Genomic DNA, 23,190 nt, shown 5'->3' with positions numbered 1-23,190 from the left:
TTCAGCTGTCTTGCAGGCCAGCTGCTCCCTATGCCCAATTCTGCCCTCCTCATTCCTTAGAGATGTGTCCCCAGAGTGCTCAATGAACCTTCTGCATGCAGTTTTCCATTTCACACTTGGTCTCCAATGAGCCACGAAAAAGACAGTGCCCATCTCCATGGATGAGCAGTCATCAGGGACAGTCCTTGGTTGACTGAACCCAATAGTGTCAAAATAGCCCCTTATAAGAAAACTACATCAATAGTTTATCCCATGGTAAGTTTCTTGGTGTACTTGTGCCTACTTTTAGAGGTCAATGGACAGTATAACTTTTCATGAAGAGAACTGGTTTTTGTTTAAGAAAATAGAGGAGCTGAAGAGATGGCTTAGCAGTTAAGGTGCTGGCCTAAGGACCCAGGTTGGATTCCCCAGAACCCATGTAAGCAAGATGCACATGGTGGTGCATGCATCTGGAGTTTGCTTGCAGTGGCGAGAGGCCCTGGCACACCCATTCTCTCTCTCTCTGATAAATAAATAAAGTAAAAAAATATTTAAAAAATTTAAAAAAGAAAATAGAGAAAACCTTCCTTGGTATCTCCAGGGATGGAAGATAGCCTCTATGTCATATTCATAGGCTCTGTTCTTCTTTTGAATCATAAATAACATGATCTCATATATAGGTGAGATTTTAGTTATTTATTTTTGAGAGAGAGAGAGAGAGAGGAAGAGGGAGAAAAAGGGAGGGGAGAGAGAATGAATGGGTGTGCCAGGACCCTGTTGTGAATGAACTCCAGAGATGTGTGCCCCCTTGTGTGCATGTACGGCATTGCATGCTTGTGTCACTTGTGGGTCTGGCTAGACATGGGACCTGGAGATTCAAACAAGCGCTCTTAGGCCTTGCAGGCAAGCACCTTAACTGCTAAGTTATCTCTCCAGCATGGCAGAGATTTAAAAAAAAATTTTTTTTATGGTTTTATCCAGACAGGAAAGTTAAAAGAGTTTGGGCCCCTGGGTGTGTGTGTGTGTGTGTGTGTGTGTGTTGATGATTGTGTAAAGCTTTTACCCATTACAGATAGAGACAGTGCTTTTCTTGAGATCTGCTCCTTCTCCATGTCTGCATGCTGGAGTATCTTTAGGGGAAAGCCTGAATGACACCTGCCTTCCAGGTCGGCCTCAACTCCTACCTATGTTCTGAAAAGACCTTTATGCTATTACCATTATCTCCACCCTTTAGGTAGAAATCTTCTTGCACTTGGAGTACTAGTGAAATATGTGTATAATGTGACTTGAACATAACCAGAAAAGTCCACATGTATTTAGGAAGAAGATCACAGAGTGTAAGTTCTAATTTTGTCATGTAAAGTGTATGAGCACCAAACCCCATTATTCTGTATTTGAGAAGAGGCTACCCGCAGGCAGCTAGAGCAGCTTATCTGTTGTCCATACAAATGCCCTCATTCATTCCTTCATTTAGTGGGGACTTGCTGCATACCGGCTGGTACTAGGCACCTGTGATGCTGGAGAAACAACATGTAAGATCGCCAACACTTCTGACACCAACTGCAATTGCTGTGACCACATACCTGACAAGTATCAACTTGAAGCACAGGTTTCTTTTGGCTCACAGTTCAAGGGTAAAGTCTGTCATGGTGGGATGGTCATGACAGCAGGAGCCTGAGCCAGCTGGTCACACTGCATCCACAGTCAGGAAGCGGAGAGTGGTGAGTGCTGGGCTCAGCTTGCTTCCCCATTAAAAAAAATTTTTTATTTATTTATTTGAGAGAGAGAAGGAGGCAGAGAGAGAGAGAGAAAGAGAGAGAGAGAGAGAGAGAGGGAGAGAATGGGCGCACCAGGGCCTCCAGCCACTGCAAACAAACTCCAGATGAATGTGCCACCTTGTGTGTCTGGCTTACATGGATCCATGGTAATCGAACCTGGGTCCTTTGGCTTTGCAGGCAAATGTCTTAACCATGAAGCCACTTCCCCAGCCCATGCTTTCTCATTTTTATTGAGTCTGTGACCTCAGCCCATGGAGTGGTGCTACCCACATGTAGGGTGGGTCATCCCCTCAATTAGCCCAGTGTAGAATCCCTTAGAGACAGTCCCAGAGATTGGTCTTCTAAATGATTCAAGAGCCTGTCAAGTTGTCAATGTTAACCTTCACAGGAGGGTTCATGAAACCAACTTCAGCTTTACTCACTCGCTTTGAGAACTTGAAGAACTCATTGAAAGTGATTATACTGTAGTTTGGATTTATTGCATCAAAAGAATGCAATTTAAAATCACCCAAGGGAAGATATGCGTAGGGCAGAATCTAGGGAGTTTCTGTTCTAGGGAGAACAGATCTTGGAGTGTCCTTGCCCAGAAGAATCATGACTAATGCAGCTCTTCCTGCAGCAGTGTAGGACAACATGCATCTGGAGTGTGGCCAAGCAGGGCAGCACATCTGAGCTTGCTGCCCAGAGGTTTTAAAGAAGGCCCTTTCATGAGGATATGGCTGACAGCTTGTATGACCTTTAACCTCTAGCCCCTCTGGAGATCCAGCTGGTAACCTGTAACCTAGAATGTGTATCATCAATCACATTGTAAGACTCCCTGGTGTGGCCCAAGGCCCTCAGCTTCAAAAGGCACTCTCATCAGGCAGGACGCTCTAAAGACCTGAAGATTACTTTCATGTAGCTGAAGGTAAAAGTCAGACTTCTGGGTTGGAGAGATGACTCGGAGGTTAAGGCACTTGCCTGCAAAGCTTAAGGACCCAGGCTCCAGTCACCAGTACCCATGTAAGCCAGATGCACAAGGTGGCACATGTATCTGGAGTCTGTTTGCAGTGGCTAGGGGCCCTGGTGTGCCCATTCTCTCACTAGCTGCCTCTCTCTCAAGTAAATATTTTTTTCCAAGTTTTTATTAACAATTTCCATGATTATAAAAAATGTCCCATGGTAATACCCTCCCTCCCCCCACTTTCCCCTTTGCAACTCCATTCTCCATCTTATCCCTTCCCCCTTTCAATTAGTCTCTCTTTTATTTTGATGTTATCATCTTTTCCTCCTATTATGATGGTCTTATGCTTGTAGGGTCAGGCATTGTGAGGTCATGGATATCCGGGCCATTTTGTGTCTGGAGGAACACATTGTAAGGAGGCCTACCCTTCCTTTGGCTCTTACATTCTTTCCGCCTAAGGTAACTATTTTTAAAAGTCAGACTTCTTTGTGAATAAGGTTAAATTTTTTTTTGAGAAATTATCTTACGATGTATGTGAGGCTAGCTTCCAACTTGCCAGCCCAAGATACCCAAGCCTCCCAAATGCTGGGGTCACAGCCACTGTGTCCAGTTGTGGGGTAGGTTTTCACTCTGCAGCAATGTTCAGCAGCCAATGAAACAGATGCAGACCTTGGGTCCCTGGAGTCCACTGTCACATTAAGACTAGTAGACCTGGCTAGAGAGATGGCTTAGCAGTTAAGGCACTTGCCGGCGAAGCCTAAGGACCCAGGTTTGATTGTCCAGGTCCCACGTAAGCCAGATGCACAGGTGGCACATGTGTCTGGAGTTCATTTGTAGTGGCTAGAGGCTCTGGCACACTCATTCTCCCTCCCCCCCATAGTAGACTCAAGTTGTCCAAAACTTCTACTGGCTTATTAGCCTGAAATGCATTATTTTGTGTGGGACACTTCCCCAAAAGTCCTAGACATTTTCAAGCAAGCACCTCTAACCACTGAGCAACCTGTCCAGCCCTGCCTAAGACATTTGCAAAGACCTCTGAATATATTTACCCAAATGTTTCCCATTAAAGGAAGACTTGGTGTCTTGGGATCCTGAGGTCAAGAATAGAGGGGAAAGATGAAGAAGGCATGTGATGGAGAATGGAATTTCAAAGGGGAAAATGGTGGGGGGGAGGACGGAGGGCATTACCATGGGATATTTTTTATAATCATGGAAAATGTTAATAAAAATTGAGAAAAAAAAGAATAGAGGGAAAGTTGGGGCTCACAGAGGCTGAGGAAGAGGGTGGCATCTGCACTGGGAAATTAACTTCACTCCTGTAGAAGACAGAGCACCCACGGAGCCTCAGAAGCAAAAGCAGGAACGTCAGCATGGCTTGACGAGGATCCTGACCTGAGCATGGCCCGCGGAGCTGATTCTGAGATTCAAATGCCTGGTGTGGGTGTGGGCTATGGCTAGGAAGAAGTGTCAAAAGTGAATGTTGGGGTTGGGAAGACGACTTGGTAGATAAAGCACTTACCATGCAAGAGCAAGGGCTGGGGTTTGGAACCCCAACACCCACATAAATGCGAGGTGGGCATGGAAGCTGCCCCAAATCCCAGCCAGCACTCAGGAAGCAGTCAGGTTTGCACTGCTGGCAGAAAACACCCGACCGTAGGTCGGTGGTGACACACGCCTTTAATCCCAGCACTTGGGAGGCAGAGGTAGGAGGATCACCGTGAGTTCAAGGCCATCTTGAGACTCCATAGTGAATTCCAGGTCAGCCTGGGGTAGAGTGAGACCCTACCTCAAAAAAACAAAACAAAACAAAAAAAAAAGAAACCACCCAATCAAGAGCAGCTTGTAGAGAAAAAGTGGGTTTATTTTGGCTTACAGACTCAAGGGGAAGCTCCGTGATGGCAGGGGAACATGATGGCATGAGCAGAGGGTGGACATTACCTCCTGGGAAACATCAGATGGACAACAGCAACAGGTGAGTGTGCCAAACACTGACAATAGGACACTGGCTATAACACCCTACAATATTCTGCCTCCAGGAGGTGTCAATTCCCAAATCTTCATCAGCTGGGACCTAGCATTTGGAGCACCTAAGTTTATGGGGGACACCTGAATCAAACCACCACACTGGTCAAGAGGGCTAACTAGACTAACTGAATTGGCAAGTTCTGGGCTCAAATGAGAGATCCTGGCTCAATAGATTAAAAAAGTGACAGTGGGGCTGGAGAGATGGCGTAGCGGTTAAGCGCTTGCCTGTGAAGCCTAAGGACCCCGGTTCGAGGCTCGATTCCCCAGGACCCACGTTAGCCAGATGCACAAGGGGGCGCGCGCGTCTGGAGTTCGTTTGCAGTGGCTGGAAGCCCTGACATGCCCATTCTCTCTCTCGCTCTCTATCCGCCTCTTTCTCTCTCTGTCACTCTCAAATAAATCAATAAAAATCTTTAAAAACAAAAGTGACAGAGATCAGCAAAGATATCCGATGTCAGTGTGGATATTCTAATTCCAGAATCAAGGCTGTACATGTGACTTAAAGTACCCAGACATAAAATGATCTGTTTTATGTTTAGATGTCTCCCCATTAATCAGGACACTGTGTGCAGACAAGAGAGGACAGATCTAGTTTGCCTTTTCTTCCTCCTGGTATAACACATTGACCTTATCTTCCCTGGCCCACCACAGCCACCCCTGCCCCTGTCCCTCACATGCTTTTGAGGTCTCAGACCAGCAGTTTCCACATGATCACCCAGGGTCATCCCACGAGCCTTGTCTGGTTCCGACTTGGAACTGTCTCATGAGAAGCCACTCTATTTTAGGGGAACTCACTGTGTAAGACCATGTAAAATTTCTAGTATTTAATTGGTCTAGATTTTCAGATGGTATGTAATTTTATCTTTTTATAGTCTATTACTATAGATTTTGAATTTTGTACTTCCAATCAAATATTTGAAATGAGCAATTTCTTTGCTTTGTGCTTTACTAGGATAACTAGCACAAAACATTTCTTATTTTAGAATATGGTCAAATCAACAAAAAGGGTAAAAAAACAAAACAAAACAAGGGGCTGGAGTGCTAGCTCAGTGGTTAAGGTGTTTGTTTGTGAAGCTAAGGACCCAAGTTGGATTGTTCAGTACCCACTTAAGCCAGATACACCAGGGGGGTGCATTCATCTGGAGTTCATTTGGAGTGGCTAGAGGTCCTGGTGCACCCATTCTCTCTCTCTTCTTCTTTCTCACTCTCTTTCTCTCTCAAAATAAATAAATGAAAATTTATATAAAAAATAGAGCCGGGTGTGGTGGCTCATTCTGTCCTTCTCGGTCCTGCTGGCCCTTTGGGTGTTGGCTGAAGTAGAGGGAGAGTGACTATTCAGCACCATTGCTAGGGCTAAACTACTATTGTAGTCAACTCTTCCCAGTCTTTTCCGGATGATGGGCTAAAGTAGCTATCTTGTAGGAAGATATTAAATCAAGGAGAAGTTGATCATTGTAACCATAGAGAAGCTGTCTAACTCAAGAACGGAGTGTATTTCAAGAAGCTATAAAATCTTCTTTGCAGTTCACAACCTCAACTACCAAAAATACCATCCTTTCAGCCAAAGTGCGTCTTTCTTTATTTTTTTATTTTTATTTTTTTGGTTTTTCGAGGTGGGGTCTCACTTTAGCCCAGGCTGACCTGGAATTCACTATGGAGTCTCAGGGTGGCCTCGAGCTCACAGTGATCCTCCCACCTCTGCCTCCCAAGTGCTGCGATTAAAGGTGGGTGCCACCACGCCCGGCTTAAAGTGTGTCTTTCTTAAGAACCTGAGATAGGTCAGTGGCGCATGGTGCTCCACGACAGCCTTCCTACCCTTTTCCCTATATCCCTGATTTTTTTTTTTTCCTCTGCAGTATTGACCTTTTTTGAAGAGACAGTTGCTTTTTCCAATGCCCCACCTTCTGGATCTGTCCAATTATCTCCACACACTACAATCTAACTTCTTTGAATCTCTTGAAGTTCCTACAGACTGGAGGCTAGGGCGAAAAGCTTGATTAATCTCACCTTCTCACTTCTGCATTTGTCATAGGTGATGCAGAACACTTCCCAGTGTATCTCATAAGGTGACATAATACCAGATTGTCCCACTGTTGTTAATTTAATCCCTTGGTGAAGAGGGTAAGCACCAGATGCCACTACTGCAAAGTTAAATCTTTCCCTCTACTTGTACCAAAAGGCACGGAATTGCTTGCAAACTATTCTTATTGACCAACATCACAGTTTAAAATATTGCCCCCACACTTCATGAAGTTGGGATGGGCTTTGTTGTCTTGATGCGGTGGCTGTAGTTCATCTTTAAGTGGCTCAAAAACGTGAAAAACACCAGTGCTGTGGTAGGTACTTAGCTTCATGGGGCATGTATACTTGATGGAAGAAAGGCCACCTTACGAACAAGAATTTACCATAATGTAGGAAAGGGAGGCAACGGCGTTGGAGGCTCTCATGACATGAACAATAGGAGGGGAACATACTCAAGGCTGTCCTCTAGTCTTCATATATATAAGCACGCATGTACCTGCAACCCCAACATATACTCCAACACACACATGCGCGCGCACACACACACACACACTTAACCTGGACTCTTGCAACAGAAGGAAAACATGTGGCACATCCCCTTAAACTGTCACAGGAAGTTTATCATTCTCAGCCAGACAATCCTGACACATTCTGTGAAGCGCAACATTGTTGTGGAAAATCAGGACTGAACGTTGCCAGGTGGATGGATGTAACTGGGAATTCCAAGCTTAATTAGCTAGTTGAGGAGTCACATTCTAGTCACTGTCAATCTGTACTTTCTGACTGGTGTTTATCCCACCATGGGGAGGAGCAGCTTCCCAGGGTTTCTCTGTTATGCACAAGCTGGCGTATCTCTTTCCTAGAACATAGTGATTTGCATGTTTGTGATGGTCTCAAGAGCCTTGAAAGTATTTAGGAAAATGTTACTTGGCCTGGTCAGCCTTAATAAGCACACATGCTCATGTTCCCCCCACATGCACCCTAATGTAAGGTCAGCCTTAATTCACTTTCAGGCTTGTGAAGGTGAAGGGATCACGCTAGACCTTCCTGAAACCCAACATGGAGTTTGTACAGCTGTTGGTCTCAACTGCTCCACCTGGGATAAGGCTTTGGTTAATTCATAAACTTACAAGGCAGGATTGACTTCTGTGGTGGACACTGGTGGTTAGGACATTTGTTCTGTTGGACCTTGGAGAAATAGCTGGCATCACTATGATTGGTTGGTCTAATTCTGACTAGGGCCTAGATTAAAGGTTTGCTCTTAATATTCATCCAGAGACTAACTGGATGACATCTTCATGTAGAAACATTTGAGGAGCCAAGAAATGATGGGTGGACATTGTTGGGGAGCAACCCTCAATGGCATTTCTATGTATCTTGCGATGCCTTGGACCATCTCTTCAAGAATGCTTATATGACAAGCAGTCTGAGAGGGGTAAAAGGATATCTCTTTGGGAGTGAGGATAGATTTGTGTCCTGAGCAAGACAACAAAGATAGAGATCATAGCTTGCCACTGGCACTTGCCTGTTCAATAGTTATTTCAAACTTAATGTCTTGGTCTCTCCAAAAACCCCAATTTCTGAAGTTTTATTTTCAACTGATGTCCCCCACATACCTTCCCCCTCCATTGTCTGAGTCAGAGATCTAAGATGTTATTCTTTCTCTCAAGCATACATTATGATCCTCTTGCTTCTCTTTCAGAATATCTCTAGAAATGGCTTCTCATCGTGTCTAATACTCCCACGCCTGCCAGTCTGGCCTGCCTCATGTCTACACTTGCTGCCACTGTGGTATCAATGTACATTTCAGAGTAGTGTTTGCAGGTCCACTTTGCCTCCTCCTCTCCTGGGCTGGGGGTCTTGTCCTGAGATCTCCACTCTTCTTGGGTATCCCTCTGAAGACACCACACTTTCAGCTTTCTCTCCTTGGGTAGCCTAGCCCTTGTGCATCTGCTTGCCAACTTCTGAGGTCATAGTCATCTCTTTCTGCTGCTATCTTCTTTCTGTTTTTTCTGCTTTTGCTGTACCCTCACTCTTTTCTCTCTGAAAATCTTTCTTTTAAATTGTGTCTTTTAAAATTGTATCTATTTATTAGAGAGAGAGAGAAAGATGCAGATAGGGAGAGAGAATGGGCACATCAGGGCCTCTAGCCACTACAAACAAACTCCAGACATGTTTGCCACCTTGTGCATCTGGCTTACATGGGTCCTGGGAAATCAAACCTGGATCCTTTGGCTTTGCAGGCAAATGCCTTAACTACTAAGCCATTTCTCCAGCCCCTGAAAATCTTTTAATTCATGGGCTTTCAGTAGGATTTCAGCCCCAATGTGATTTACCTGGAGGACTAGTGATAAGTTCTTAAATATAACCAGTCTTATAACCACATTGCCAATTATTCCAGTCTTTTATTATTACCCCCAAACATTTTAGGCATAAAATGTATTGTATCAAAATCACTAGAAACATTGCTAGAATGTTAACATTAAAATTAAAAATGTTAAGCTTAAACTACACTTAGAGACTTGCTTGAGAAAGCTGTTTCTTAAAAATGGAAGTGATGGTTTTAATGTGGGGAATATCTAAGAGTAATTTAGCATAGGACTCACTTTTCTTTTCTTTTTTTAAAATTTTTTTTGGTTTATTTTTATTTATTTATTTGAAAGCAACAGACAGAGAAAGAGGTAGAGTGAGAGGGAGAGAATGGGCGCGCCAGGGCTTCCAGCCACTGCAGACGAATTCCAGATGCGTGCGCCCCCTTGTGCATCTGGCTAACGTGGGTCCTGGGGAGTGGAGCCTTGAACCGGGGTCCTTAGGCTTCACAGGCAAGCGCTTAACTGCTAAGCCATCTCTCCAGCCCAGGACTCACTTTTCTAGTAAAGGAATGGATAAACCATGCAACCAAACTGAAGGAAATCATTAGGCAGTATGAAAGTACTCACCTCCCGAAGAGCACACACTGATGAGTTCAGTTACTCAGTCCAGAAAACACAGGTGATGCTCTCAGGAACTAGATGACTTGTTGCCTGGAGTTTGGGTGGTGCTGCAGGATGGAGTGAACAACAACGGGACATGGGATGGGAATACTTTTTTTTTTCAAGGTAGGGTTTCAGGTTAGACCAGACTGGCCTGGAATACACTATGTAGTCTCAGGCTGGCTTTGAACTCACAACAAACCTCCTACCTCTGCCTCCCGAGTGCTGGGATTAAAGGCGTGTGCTTGGGAATACTCTTGACAGTAATGGATATACTCAGTCTAGGCTGTGAATATGGTCTCAGGGGTCTGCTCATAGTACAGCATGTAGTTTTATTGGCCAATGTGACCCACCCAAGAGAAGACAAAAAGTTGGTTATCAACATATGCTTTAATAATCAATATGGTTGATTGTATGGATTACACATCAATAGAGCTAAGAGGGGAAAAAGTAAAGTAAGGGCAGCGTTCCTTTCACACAGCACTTCACACAGAACCTCTGATTTTCACAGACAAATTGCTGATGCCGAGCATATGACTGTATTTGGAAGACAGAAGCAGCGACTTGTTACAGTGCACTGTGTCACAAGCCTCAGAGCAGAAGGTGGCACGAAGCCCTGGGTTATGACAGGAGACGCTGCCTTAGTTTCTAAAGGTGCAGGGTGAAAGAGAAGACTAAAATAATTCTTGGGGCCAAATTCTGGAGACACCCACATAGGCCTGGGACCTGACAGGTAAACACGCTTGGTTTCCAGGCACATTTAGGGATCTGCTCCTAAGGGTCAGCAGTGACATATTCTGGGTCCTCACTAGCTGCCGGTTCTGTAGGCCCTAATTCCCATCTGGGTCATTCCTCTTGGTGCTTGGGTGAGATCAGAGACACTTCTGAGGACCCTGACTCAAATTCACCTGCTTTCTTTCTAGGGAGAGGCTGAAGCCTCCTCGGTCCCTGTTGCCTACAGCCCGCTTGAGCTGCCTCCTGCTCCGTGCTCCCGGACAACCTAGTTTCTCCTAATGGCAGAGAATCCTAGCAAGTCAGCTTGAGCCCAAGGTTTTCTGGAAGAGTCGTGGCCTTTCCCACACCTGGCTCTTTCTAAATAGCCACAAAGGCGGAAAAGTCTGCAGTGCGAGAAGAAAGCCACGAGAGGGCGCATCTGCACCAGCCGCCCTCTGACCACTCTTGGAGCATCTCCTTTGCTACTGCGGGAGTCAGAAGGCTGAGCCAGGGGCGTGCTCCAGGCAGCCTTTGAACCTGGGAAGGCACCGCTGGGAATCGGGGTCGATCTCTGGGCGTCAATCTCCCCTTCTCCAGTCAGCCTCCCAGTGTCTGCAAATTCTGTGGAGGGGGGAAAGTCAGCCAGCACGGAGGAGGTGAGAAAGAGAAAAGAAAGGATGCAGGGTGGGCCCCATGGAGTCCCAGTTGTCGCGGTGCTGAGGACGCCCTCCATGAGGCGCTAGACCTGGGCTTCCGGCCTAGAGATCTCCTTTAGAGATCTGCTCTTTTGAATCACCTGAGGAAGCTTTTAGCCCCCACCCAGGCCAGGAGAATGGTTACTTCCACGCACTCCTGATTATAAAGTTATAGAGCCGCCTCGACTTTAGCTGCCTGTGAGAAACACAAGTTTGATGAACAAAACAGAAATCAGAGTCCAGGAGAAACAGTAAACGAATTACCACAGACCCAGGGTTTTACAGGCGTGTTTAGTAATCTGAATTATAATCTCTAAAGAAGAGGTCATCCTAAAACTACCTGAATTAGTTTTCAGATGGAAATCTCCCTTAGATGCTTTATGAAGCTATTATTACCGTAAAACAAACTTTATAAGAATTATGTAATAAAATCGATGATTCTGTTATGAAGAATGATAGTAAAAATGACAAGTTATTAGAAAATGCAGTCAAGAAATGTGTTAAATTATATTTAATATATATATAATGTCATTAAAAATACACATTTTTAGATACTGCTTACTATGGAACATACCCCGTTCTAAGGTAAAATATAGAGTGGGGGCTAGAGAGATGGCTTAGACTTTAAGGCATTTGCCTGCAAAGGTAAAGGACCCAGGTTCAACCTCCAGGACCCACGTTAGCCAGATGCACAAGGGGGCGCATGTGTCGAGTTCGTTTGCAGTTGTTGGAGGCCCTGGGTGCCCATTCTCTATTTGTCTCTTTCTCTCTCTCTCAAATAAATGAATTAAAATAATTAAAAGATACAGAGTGGACCCTGCTTCTCTTACACACACACACACACACACACACACACACAGTCTTGCTATGTAGCCCAGGACTGACCTCTAACTGGCAAATCCCCTGCTTCCACATAGAGTGCTTGGATTACACACGGGCATCACTGCCCCTGGCTAGAAGATGATTTTCTAATCCTTCCGGGCTCATCACGGAAGCCCACTTAACTCATGCAGCAAACCCTGAGTGCCTATGTCTTGCTAGGATTAGCTTCATGTGAACAAAAACCCATTGGCCTCACTGCGTTTTCATTGCAGAGGGAGTGGGCGCACGTGCATACCCGAGGCCAGTGAGGGGGCGGAAGTGCTGTGGTGGACTGCGGTTAGTCTGTGAGGAGACACCAGTCCCAGGAGGTCATGAGGAGTGAATGGGTTATGTAGATTTCTGGAGAATGACTTTCAACAAAGGCGTCCAAAAGGACCAGACCCCCAGTGGTAGTAGTTCATGGGTGTTTGAGAGAGATCATGCGAATGAGTCATTCTAGTTCAACAGAAACATGGGGGGAATGTAGGTACCATAGTTTCCCCTGAGAGGTTGCTTTGCTTTCCTTAATTTCAGATCCTCTTGGTTAATTGTAGCCTGAAAATATTAAATGGAAAGTTTCAGAATAAATTCAAGTTTTAACTAGCTTTTCATATACTATCCTGTTAAAATTCTTCTTTTATTATTATTGTTGTTGTTGTTGTTAATCTTTTACAATGACCAGATTCTAAATAAACATTATCTTATCATAGGTCGGCACAAGTAGAAAAAGCATATATGGATTGGTACTTTCTGTGGTTTCAGGCATCCACTGAGGGTGTGGGGTCTCAGGATTCAGTCCCGGTAGGTAAGAGAGGACCACTGTGGCTGTTGGGACTTGGGAATTCTGGCAGCTAGGGCACAGTGGTCCTTGGTGCTTCTGGCCAGGCTGAGAAGCAGAGCCAGGGTCTTGGGATCAATCTGGCACACCTGTTCTCTCTTCAAGTGGTTAGCCGGTAATTGTCTATTATTCTCACAACCCCTTCCTGACCCCTCAACAACTTTTGGAAGCTCAAGAACAATGTTCCATGCATCTGTTTTTCAAGAGGAGTGGCCAGTACCTCAATGGGCCTGTGTCCAGGTACACACAGTTTTAACCAGTAGAGTCCAAGAGCAAACTCCTCTCAGCCAAGAATAGAGATTAGGAATCTTCACCAGTGTTTTTCTCAGGGTGTCTTGTTTTGATATATATTTGGGAAGTTTATTTGACCTTTATCTGATTAGCTCACTGACTCGTGTTAGGTAGGGCTATTCTTTAAAAAAATTTTTTTTTAAAATTTATTTGGCAACAGAGAGGGGAAGAAAGAAAAAGAGAGAAAGGGAGAAAGTAAGGGTTCACTAGGGCCTCCTGCCAATGCAAACTGCAGACACATATGCCACTTTGTGCAACTGGCTTTACATGGGTATTGGGAAATCAAACCCAGGCCAGCAGACTTTTCATGCAACTGTGTTTAATCATTGAGCCATCTCTCCAGACTCCAGGTAAAGTTACTCTAGGTGTTTAAAGGGGAACTATAGCAAGACACCTGAAAAACAACTGCTTTACCACATAATTATATCATGTAGTGCCCATTTTATTCACAGCAATCTAGGGGGTTTCATTTTTTAAAAAAACATTTATTTATTTGCGAGGGAGAATGAAAGATAAGGGGGGGGGGCAGGAGAATGGGCACTCCAGGGCCTCCAGCCACTGTGAACGAACTCCAGATGCATGTGCCCCCTTGTACATCTGGTTTAAGTGGGTCTTGGAGAATTGAACTGAGCCCTTTGGCTTTGCAGGCAAACGCCGTAACTGCTAAGCAATCTCTCCAACCCGAGGGGTTTCATTTTGACAGATTTCTTTGCTTGGGGGTGGAGAATAGAGAAAGACAGCTGTAATAAATAGCACTTAAGTATAAAGGCCCAAGTACAGAAATGGGGGTCAGTGAACTTTTTCTCAAAAAGACCACATAATAGAGAGTTGAGCTTTTGTGAGCCATGTAGCGAAATTGAGGCTGGGTAAGTATTTACATACAAGTCTAAATCTGGAACCACCAGAGCTGTGAGAGGGTGTGTGCAGTAACTGACCATCTGATCTATGAGCCAATTAAGTTCAGTGGTTACCCTGTGGATACCTGTGGGTTGCATATGTGATAGACGCAGCAATAAAGATCAATGGGGCTGGAGAGATGGCTCAGCCATTAAGTGCACTTCCTGCACAAACATCAGGGCCTGAGGGGGTCTGAAGCCACCCAAGTGCAAATATCTAGAACCCACATCCACAGCTGAGCATGGCTATCCAGGCCTGTAACCCCAGTCCCACAGAGGGGAGCAGATACTAGGGGATCACCCGGGCTCATAAAAAGAATATAAGTTCCAATACCAGTAAGAAATTCCTCCTCAAAAAAAAGGGAATACCATAACCCCACTGAGGAGGACCCCCACGGGAACAGGAGCTGGAAAGAAGGGATAAAAAAGTATAATCTGTTATAATTTATTTAAAATAACCAATATTTCATATTAAAAATAGGTTGAAGAGCCATAGGAAAGACAATGTCCGACTCTGGCCACTTCAGTGGACCATCCCTTGCTGTAGGAGAGTGTGTGGGGTGTCCAAGAGCACATACACCATACACATGTACACCACATTACACACACAAGCAAGCAAGAAAAATAATCAACAAAATCAAGGTGTGGTGGTGCACGTCTTTATTCCCAGCACTCAGGAGGCTGAGGTAGGAAAATCACTGAGTTTGGGGTCAAACTGGGCTCTGCGTGACTTTCTCCCAGGGGCCAAGGCATCCCTACTGCTCCTGCCTGCTATTGCCATGTAGGAATCTGTGCTCCACAGGCACCTGCCTGCAACATGGGCCATGTGTGCGCATGCGTCACCCTGGTACGTGCACCTTCCCATGCCTAATCGACATCCTGCGCCCACCTATCACACACCACGCTCCAGGGTCACGTGACCCCACAGCCTTCCCCTCAGTGTCTTCTCCCCACTACCTACATGTAGCACGGCACGTGAGCCCACATCCCTGCTTTCCCACCCGTGCCGTCATCATGTGTGAGTTCTAGCTTTCTTAACCAACGGAATATCTCCAGATGAGCAAATTTCAATGCAAAATGAGTAACACAAAGAAGCCAGGCAATACATCCCAGCCAAGACTGCTCATGAGAGTGACTAAGAGGAAATTTCACACAAAGAATTCAAAGCCGTGATCATGATAAATATGTACAAAGCACTTAAAGAAGAATAATGAAATCCATGAGAACAGGAACAATGAAAAGAACTCAATAGACACCCGAATGAATTCAAAGAGAGTGTTGAACAGACACCTGAATGACCTTCCTGAGAAGATAAGCAGCTAAATGACACGTGGAAATCAGATCACGTTATGAAAGTGGAATTCAATCCCAAGATAGCAATGGTACAGAAAAGCCACACTGAAATGAAAAATCCAGTAAGTCAAATGAAAAGTTCCTTGGACAGCCTTACTAACAGAATAGACAAGATATTAGGGCTCAAGGACGAGGTAGATGAAATAGACTGGGTAGCAAAAAAAATCAATTACAAGTTCAAAAAATACATATGAGCAGAACACAAGACATTAGGACACCATGGAAAGATTAAACCTATGAATATTGTGCATAGAAAAAGGAGACACACTCTACACCAAAGAAATAGAACATATTTTCAATAAAATTATAGAAGAAAACTTCTCAACACTAGGAAAAGATGCCCATCCAGGTACAAGAGGCACACAAAACACCAAATAGATTGGACCATCAAAGAAACTCCCCCATCATATTATAGTCTAACCATTAAATACAAGAATAAAGAAAGGTTACTAAAAGCCACAAGAGATCAACAGCAAGTCACATACAAAGGCAGGAGTATCAGAATGACACCTGGTTTCTCAATGGAAATTCTAAAAGACAGAAGAGCTTGGAATGTTGTATTTCAAGTATTAAGAAATCATAGCTTCCAACCCAAAGTACTATACCCAGAAAAATTATCTTTCATAATATATGGCAAAAAAAGAGAAAATTCCATGATAAAAACAGGCTAGAGGGCTTAGTGGTTAAGACATTTTCTGGCAAAGCCAAATGACCCAGGTTTGATTCCCTAGCACCCACGTAAAGCCAGATGTACAAGGAGGCTCATGTGTCTGGAGTTTGTTTTTAGTGGCTAGAGGCCCTGGTGTGCCAATTCTCTCTCTCAAACTCAGATCTGTGCCCATAACAGTGGGATCTTCAGGAATGTTCTGTAGAAATGCTTTCAGCCATTGTGGCTATGCCCCTGAAGGCAACAGGGAACCCAGCCCCTTTCTTATCCTTTCTCTTTTGTTCCCCAGCCATGAAGTGAGTGGTTATGCTTAGTGACCTGCTTCTGCCATGAGCAACACACACCACAGGCCCAAAGCAATGGAACCAATTGATCCTATGAGTCCAGATAAATGCTCTTTATACAAGTTGGTTTCTCCCAGTTACTATAGGTTGAGTAACACAACCACCCACACGTCCATCATTCAGAGCCAACTCTGAACATTTTGTCTTGTTTTTCTAGTACTTTTATACCTTTGCATATGCCTTCCTTACAATAACCAGCAATAACAAGAACTGGATAAATGGAATCCTCTATCGCAATTTCCAGGCGCTACCTCGGTGGAGAGCTAGTAGGTGTCCTTACGATCATTTTAATGCGATGCCTAGCTGATCACTCGGAAAGCAAAGCTTTAAGATCCACCCCAGGCCAAGTGAACCCAAGCCTGCAATTTTACAAGCTCAGCAGCTGAATTGGAAGCAGGGCGTGAGAAGAACAGCATTATCATATGTGCAGGAATCCATGAAGAATGCACCAGCCTGTTCTGTGTGTTGTGCACAACTCAGATATGATGTCATCCCACCCGCCTCACACAGGCTTTTGAGAGCTAAGTATCATGATGATGCCAATACAGATCTGACATATTACTTTTTAACTTGTTGAAGAAAATTCATATCTTTATGATGAGCAATGACATCTATGAAATAAACGTGTTAGTCACATTGAGTTATTGCAACCAGGTGCCAATGCTTGCACCTTAAAGGAAATAGTGGGCTAATTAATTTCTGTGGGGCATCATAGTCACTGGAAGAGTGTACTTCCCAAAGAAAAGCATGCACTGCTTGTGGCTCTGAGACTAATTGTCACCTACTCAGGTCCAACTAATGTGATTATAAAGATCAGATGTCCCAGTGTTAATAACAAAGTTTAATATATAGTGTGTGTGTCATACATGTACATATATATGTAGCATATGTAAATATATGTGGTCCAGAGCAAATTAAAATAAAGAGGGTACTTTTACATTAGCAGGGAAAATGTACTAAAATGAAAAGGCTCTTAACCCCAACTTCAGTTGATATTCTTGATCTTAGTATTTTTAAGGAAACTAGCAGCGCACATCTTTTGGCTTTTATCTTTAACAGACATTTGCTCCACATTCCCAAGGCCTTCTGTTGATCTAGACCTCTACACATTTACAATGGCAGCATCTGCTTTAGTATGATTTCTATCTTCCGAGGGCAGCTTAAAGAGTGTGTAACATGGGGCTGGAGAGATGGCTTACTGTTAAGGCACTTACCCACAAAGCCCAAGGACTCGGGTTCAATTCCCCAGAACCCAAAGCAAACTTAGGGTTTTCTATTTCAATCTTAAACACTAATATTAACTCTCAGATCATACAGTACACATCATATCTCCATAGACACACACACACACACACACACACACTGCAGACTGATTACAAAGGATTAAGCAGCAAAGAGACCCGAAATGCAAGGAAGCAGATAGAGGCGCACAAGGACTCTCTGTCAGGATGAGCTAATGAACCTAACTGAGCTGGAGGTCTACTTGGGAAGTTGCTGGGCTGCCTGCCATGGAGCCAGACTGCAGGGTCAGAGTTGGGCTACAGGAGTGAGGTGTGAAGGAGAAGTCAAGGTGAAGGGCAGGACTGGATCTTGGTGGATGGATGGATGTTAGGTCCAGATGAGCAAACAGGCAGCTGGCAGCTTAAGTAGGCCACATCAACGGTGTGGACTGAGTCAAGCCGAAGCCTGAAACAGCTGGGATTTCCCTGTGTACACAACCCTTCATGCACATACCGGCGGTCAGATGACAGCTCAGTGGGGCCGTCACCATTGCCATTGCAACATTAAGTGTCCACCTCTTTATGGGGTCAAAGTGAGGGAATTGCACACTCTCCTTCATCTCAAGTGTCCAGTAAGCTCTCTGGCCTGATTTTCCTAGTATAATCATAATACACTCATGTACCCCTATGGTCACAAATCACCTTAATAAATGTATAGAATGGCATCCTTTCTAGTCTCAGGAATAAGTCTGCGATCTGTGGGTGGTGGACAGATGGTGCCATTTCATGTGTCCACCAGGAGTCATTCTCCATCCTCAAAATGGAGTCCAAAGCTGCTTGGACATGCAGTCTCTCAGGACAAGGCACGTGTGACAATCCACTGTTTTACACAATGTGCAGTCATGTAGGGCAGATCACCATCTGACCTCAACACAAACATACCAGGAATCTACTAAGTTTTTCAATAATTTGCATTGCCAAGAGAATTTTCCACCTGACCTGTGGCAGAAGCACGTGATTCTATAGTCCTCAAAGGAAGCTCTCCAACCCCGAGACAGCAGGAAGCGAGAGCAGCCATGGAGAATAATAAACAGTGTCCCCCAGGATCCAGGGCCAAGGCCAAGTGGACAGAGGACTGTGCTTCTCCCAAGGTCTCTTTTTCCTTCTTGCAACTCAGCTCTCACCATGTGGATAAGTACGTTGTTACAGGGGGAAGAGGACTTAGAAAGAACTGACTTCCTGAATGACTCCAGGGGTTGAGAAATTCATCTCCTATTCATTGAACAACACTGGTTGCAAACTCTCTGTTTATAGTGGCCTAGGTGAATTAATGAAATGTTCAAATCGGAGATATTTGTTCCTCCTCACTAAATCTGATCCTCCAACACACTGGTTTAAATGGCAAGTACAGCTTTCAGATTACTCAGGGTAAAATCTTTGTTCTACAGTTAGGGAAATGGCTTAGCAGTTAGGGCATTTGCCTTCAAAGCCAAAGGACCCAGGTTCGGTTCCCCAGTACCCATGTAAAGCCAGTTGCACAGGGTGGTGCATGCACCTGGAGTTCAAATGCAGTGGCTAGAGTCCCTGCTGCACCCATTCTCTATCTCCATCCCTCTCTCTCATTCTCCTAAATAAATAAAATCCTTGTTCTAGTCCCTACCAGGAACACAGCATCAAAACAGCCATGAAATAAATACCATGGGCCCACAACTGTCTCTATCATTTATTAATTTATTTGAGAGACACAGAAAGAGGAAAAGGGAGAGACAGAAACAGAGAAAGAGGGGGCACCCCAGGGCCTCTAGTCCCTCTAAAGGAACTCCAGTTGCATGCACCACCTTGTGTATCTGGCTTCCCTGGTTACTGGAGAATTGAACCTGGGTCCTTTGTCCTTGTAGGGAAGCACCTCAACTGGTAAGTCATCTCTCCAGCCCTCATGCCTGGTCTTACGAAAGAATTGGTATAAAACAAGAGTGAGAAGGATAATTATTACACTTATTCAGGGAAAAAGAGAAGGAAAGTACAGAGAACTCCTGTAGGCAGGAGAGGGTGGGAAGCCCATGTGTGGGTAGGGTGAGGGGTCCTCCCCATCTCAGCTTAGTAGAACTGAGATGAACTGGGGGCTTGCTGGAGCAAGGACCTGGAAGTCCAGGAGAGGTGAAAAGCCAATAGGTGGCCTTGCCTACCTGGTGAGCATCAGAGAGAGCTGATTGGTTTGAGATAGGGGCTGGCTCAAGAAGAGGCTAGTCATGATGCCAAGTTTAAGACTGAGCTTAATATACCAGAATTCCAGGATCAGATTTAAACCTTAATTTTAGGAAAGATGAACTCCCAGAGAGGGACTCAGGCTGCTTATGGAAAAACAGATTAGGCAAGAGATAAGGTAGGTAAGCTGGAGAGATGGCTTAGGGTTAAGACATTTATCTGTGATGCTTAAGGACCCTGGTTCAATTCCCCAGTACACATGTAAGCCAGATGCATGAAATAAAGTAGAAAAGATAAGAATATCAGATTCCTCTCTGATCTCTAGCAAAGTGGACAGTTGGTAAGGGCATATCCAAAGACATTCCTCCAGTGTACTTTTGGGATAGTTACTCTAATTGCCTCAGTGGAAGTAAGAAATAGCAAATTGAACAGTCAAGTATGAGTAACCATAGCCGGGGAACACAGGTCCACATTTCCCCGGATGCATGTTCTAACATGTTAATCATTTCATGAAGCTTTCATAGTTACGGAACAAAAAAAAAGTCATAAATCAAAGAAACTTTTATTTTGTTGTTTTTTTGTTTTTTGGTTTTTTTGAGGTAGGGTCTCACTCTAGCCCAGGCTGACCTGGAATTCACTCTGGATTCTCAAGGTGGCCTCAAAATTGTGACAATCCTCCTACTTCTGCCTCCTGAGTGCTGGAATTAAAGGCATGCACCACCTCGCCAGGCTGAACCAAAGAACTTTTCAAATACATTGGTGGAAATATCATGTAGGTGGGTTAGGCAAAGCTGGGAAAACCTATGCTCTAGGCTTCAGATAAGATCTAATGATAGATATATTTCAAATTGTTGGAAGGCAGGAAGTCTGTTCATATATTTGAAAAGGATTTATTTAAGTTATAGGATGGCAGGTCAGACACAGTTGTTAATTGGCCATCAAATTCTCAGGTAGGGCAGAATAGTTTGGCCATTGATCTGCAGCATCCTTACCTCTCCACATTGAAATTTTTCTACTTGGCTGATTAGTCTTGCAGGACATGCCAAGTAGTTGCAGCTGATTTCTGAGAACATGAATTAACATCATGGGGCCAGTCCCAAGATTTCAGGGACTGCTTTTGTCTTTTAAATAACTGGCAGTTTTTTTTTTTTTTATTGACAACTTCCATGATTGCAAACAATATCCCATGGTAATGCCCTCTTTCCCCCCACTTTCCCCTTTGAAACTCCATTCTCCATCATATCCCCTCCCCCTCTCGATCAGTCTCTCTTTTATTTTGATGTCATGATCTTTTCCTCCTATTATGATGGTTTCATGTAGGTAGTGGCAGGCACTGTGAGGTCATGGATATCCAGGCCATTTTGTGTCTGGGGGGAGCACGCTGTAAGGAGTCCTACCCTTCCTTTGGCTCTTACATTCTTTCTGCCACCTCTTCCGCAATAGACCCTGAGCCTTGGAAGGTGTGATAGAGATATTGCAGTGCTGAGCACTCCTGTCACTTCTTTCCAGTACCATGATGCCTTCTGAGTCATCCCAAGGTCATTGCCATCTGAAAAGAGTAGATTCTCTACCACAAGTGAGAGTAGCATTAATATAAGGGTATGAACATTAAGAGAAGTGCTTACTGGGCAGTTTGATAAGCATAGTATACACATTTAGCCAGACAACAGCAGATGTTATGCCCCTAGGGCTCATGACTACTCCTGTTTTAAGTTTTCAGTATCAGGAATGTATTCCCTCCCATGGAGCAGGCCTCCAGTCCAATATAGAGGGCAGTTGGCTTCTACCATGGCAGACATGCCACTCTTACTCATTGGCTCATTTGGCCTGGCTGGCAAAATAAAAGGCTTGTAGTGTCCACTGTTGAGTATCTTCACTGGTGGTATCTCTCTCTCCCACTGAACTGCATGCAGAATGGCTTCTTCTAGCTTTCTGTCAGCTGGTCTACATGGAGGAGGTTATCAGCTCAGTTCCAGCAGGATTTCTCAGTAGCCTTGCAGCCCAAGTATGTGGAATCTTTAGCAATAAGGTCTTACCATCTATTCCTGGTGGGAAACCATGGACCTTGGCAATGGCCTATAATGTTTTGGGGGCATGAGGGACCTCCCTGGCCAACAACTCACTGGAAGGTATCCCATCTCTGGCACTGAAAATTTTCTAGCAACAATCTATAGCTCCTGAGTGTTCCATTGTCCAAATAATTAGGTTTCCATTTGATTTATTTATATCCTCTTAGATTTTCATTAGCCCTCCCTCCACCTTTCTTTTACTCAATCTCTTCCCCTGACCTCACTTGGGCCTTTTCACCCCCATTAATCTATTCTTCTACTTACATATATACAATACCATTCTATTAACTATCCCCCCCTTCCTTTCTCTTCTCTTTATATCTCTTTTCTAGCTTACTGTCAGTGTTTTTTTTTTTAATTTTTGGTTTTATTTTTGAAGGTAAGGTCTCGCTGTAGCCCAGGTTAACCTGGAATTCACTGTATAGTCTCAGGGTGGCCTCAAATTCTTGGCAATCCTTCTACCTCTGCCTTCTGAGTGCGGGGATTAAAGGCATGAACCACCATGCTTTTTTCATAGACACAAGAGCTGGTTTCTTGCTATGATTCCAGGTAAGGGAAAGGAGCTGTTCTTAAATCACTCTGCCTCAGCCTTGTTCCTTACGGAGATGTGTCTCTGTGCTGCTTTGTGACACTTGTCACTAACCATGAATGGTTGACTGCTGTCTGTCCCCAGATCAGAGTAAAACACTTCTATGTTCTGTTTACACTCATTCCCCACCATGTTTTCCTTCCTTTCTTCTTCTCTCCTTCCTTGTTGTCATCCCTTCCTCCTTTCCTCCCTCCCTCCCTCCCTCCTGCCCTTCCTTCCTTCCTTCCTTCCTTCCTTCCTTCCTTCCTTCCTTCCTTCCTTCCTTCCTTCCTTCCTTCCTTCCAAAAGGGGTTACTTCATTTCTGACTTGTCGAACTTCCTCCTTGCCTTTGAATGTTTTTAATATTTCATGCCTCATTTGCACAAAATGTGTGGGGTTGAGATTCTGAGTGAGCTGATGTTGCTGCCTTGATCATGGACTTGCAAGGGTCTTTCTCTGGACTGTAGCTTTCTGACTCACCATGGCATTGCCACACTATTTCCCATCTCATCAGGGTCTTCTATTGTTATGTTTTTGTGATATTTAAAAAAATGTGTCTACTTGTGCATGTATGTGATGGTGTATACATGCCACAGTGCACACACTGGGGTGAAAACATAGCCTCAGAGTACTCGTTCTTTCCTTCCACCTTCTTTAGAGACAAGGTCTCACTGTTTTGCTGATGAGTGTGCCAGCATAGCCTGGCCACAAGCTTCTGGAGTCTCCTGGCTCTGCCTCCCATCCACATT

Source organism: Jaculus jaculus, chromosome 1, assembly GCF_020740685.1.
Source record: "Jaculus jaculus isolate mJacJac1 chromosome 1, mJacJac1.mat.Y.cur, whole genome shotgun sequence".
Taxonomy (NCBI): domain Eukaryota; kingdom Metazoa; phylum Chordata; class Mammalia; order Rodentia; family Dipodidae; genus Jaculus; species Jaculus jaculus.
The sequence above is the reverse complement of the archived record's forward strand: the minus strand, read 5'-3'. Positions refer to the sequence as shown.